The 2,358-nt window shown below is 41.9% G+C and overlaps 1 non-coding gene across 1 annotated transcript; it reads left to right on the top strand.

Moving 5' to 3' along the window:
• The first annotated feature begins 2,033 nt into the window (after positions 1-2,033).
• Positions 2,034-2,106, top strand: TRNAG-UCC (transfer RNA glycine (anticodon UCC)). The gene has a single exon. It is a non-coding gene; the product is annotated as a tRNA-Gly (tRNA).
• Positions 2,107-2,358: the final 252 nt, after the last annotated feature.

Raw genomic sequence — 2,358 nt, 5'->3', positions numbered from 1 at the left:
CTTGGAGTTTTCAATCACATGAACCAAAAAGTTTCCTTTATTATTTTAAGCCATTTTGAGGTGAGTTTTCTGTCATTTGCGAACAAGACTACTACTTGACTTTCCTCTGTTTAAAGCTTGGGGAGATGAGAAGGAATCAGTGAAAGAAGACTGAGCAGTGGCCAGTGATATAGGAGAAAAATCAAGAAAATAAAATGTCCTGGAAGTCAAATGAGGAAGGGATTTTAAGGAGATGAGAGCGGTTGGTCATCTATGTGCAGTTACATGCTGTGTTTGTGAATACGGGGGTGTGAGAAAGAGAGGGAGAGAAACAAACTCATAAAGGCAGAGAAAAAAGAGAAATCACTTTATAGTGAAAGTACATGCCACAATTAGTACATGCTGTTTCCTATACATAAAAAAGTCATTTGTGCTCTTTTTCCCTTAGATAATTTTTTGTTTATCTTCTCAAAGCCCACCTCAAGGGCATCTCCTCTTTCCCAAGTCCCAAGGCAGAGTTAGTCACTCCTTTCCCAATACCCCCTTGGCGTGTTGATGTGTGAAGCTTCTCTATACACATTTCACTCTGAGCCCCTTCATAACTGGACTGAAATGGATACATAAGGTTGCCACTTGTTCACAGGTTAAACTGTCAGAAGGAAGAGAAGAAAATACCTGCAATTGCTATTGACAAGATTCATTGTTTACCCAATGCCTTCTTTGTAAGAACTCACATTAAGAATTCCCAGGAAAAAAAGATGGGGTGTCTTAAACAACCGGTAGATTTCCTCCTGGAAGATAATGAGAATTATTGAGTATATTGAGTCTCCTTTTTGTTTTCACCTCCAAGGCTCTCAAAGCTAATCAAATGCTTTTGTCAACATCACCAGTGACCTCCATGTTGCTAAAGCAAGTGATCAGTCCTCAGTTCTTACCTTATTTATCCCATTAGCATCACTGTACATAGATGACCGCTCTCTTCTCCTTAATATCCTTTCTTCATTTGGCTTCCAGGACATTTTATTTTCTTGATTTTTCTCCTATATCCCTGGCCACTGCTCAGTCTTCTTTCACTGATTCCTTCTCATCTCCTCAACATTTAAACAGAGGAAGGTCATAGGGTCTGGTCCCTTGTCATGTCCATCTCTATCACATTCCCTCCACTGGCAATCTCATATCACCTCCTGACTTCAAATACCATCTCTCTGACGATGATGCCCAGATTTTTATCTGTATCCCAGACAGATTTGTATCTTGTAGCCTCCCTGATCTTGGGCTCATATGTCCAACGCCAATTTCATCTCTCTCTCTTTTTTGACTGCACACTGCAGCCTGTGGGATCTTCCCCGACCAGAGATCAAACCCATGTTCCCTGCACTGGCAGGCAGATTCTTAACTACTGAACTACCAGGGAAGTCCCCCCACGTCTCTTTTTAGACATCCATATTAGTCAGCTCAGGCTGCCATAATAAGATGCCACAGAGTGGGTGGCTAAAACAACAGACATTTATTTTCTTACAGTTCTGGAGGCTGAAAGTCCAAGATCAAGGTGCCTCCAGGGTTGGTTTCTGGTGAGGCCTCTCTTCCTGGTTGTTGATAGTCACTCACTATGTCCCCACATGGCCTTTCATCTGTGTGTACCTAGAGAGAGAGATCTCTGGGTGTTTCTTCCTATAACAACAGCAAACTATCAGATTAGGGTCCCATCTTTTCTGTCTCATTTAACCTTAATTGCCTCCTTAGCAATCCTAACTCCAGTACTGTCACACTGGGGGTTAAGGCCTCAACATATGGATTTTAAGGGGACACAATTCAATCCATAACATTATATCCAACAGGCTTCTCAAACTAAACACATATGAGATTAAATCTGTTCTCCCCAAGCCTGCTCCACCCACAATCTTTCTTGTCTCAGGAAATGAAAACTCATACCTTTTAGTTGCTCAAGACAAAAACCTTGGGGACATCCTTGATTCCTTTCTCTTTTTTCATACCCACCTCCAATCCATAAGCAAATCCTACCATCTCCACCTTTAAAATATATCCTGGGGAACTGCCTGGTGGTCCAGTGGTTGGGACTCAGCACTTCCACTGCTGAAGGCCCAGGTTCAATCCCTGGTCAGGGAATTAGGATCCCAAAAGCTGTGCAATGCAGCCAAAAAAAAAGAAGAAAAAATAAAATAAAATATATCCTGTACCCGATCACTTCTTACCTCCTCTCTGCTTCTACTCTATCCCAAACTGTCATCGTCTCTTGCCTGGATTATGACAATAGTCTTCTAAGTGGTTTTCCTGCTTCTGCCCTATCACCCTCCAGTCAATTTCAATCACAATTTCCAAAGATATCTCTTTCAAGCCGTAGGTCCTATCACACCTTCC

This window comes from Bos javanicus, chromosome 13 (assembly GCF_032452875.1).
Source record: "Bos javanicus breed banteng chromosome 13, ARS-OSU_banteng_1.0, whole genome shotgun sequence".
Classification (NCBI taxonomy): domain Eukaryota; kingdom Metazoa; phylum Chordata; class Mammalia; order Artiodactyla; family Bovidae; genus Bos; species Bos javanicus.
Note: the sequence above shows the minus strand (reverse complement) of the source record. Positions and strands in the feature narration are given on the sequence as shown.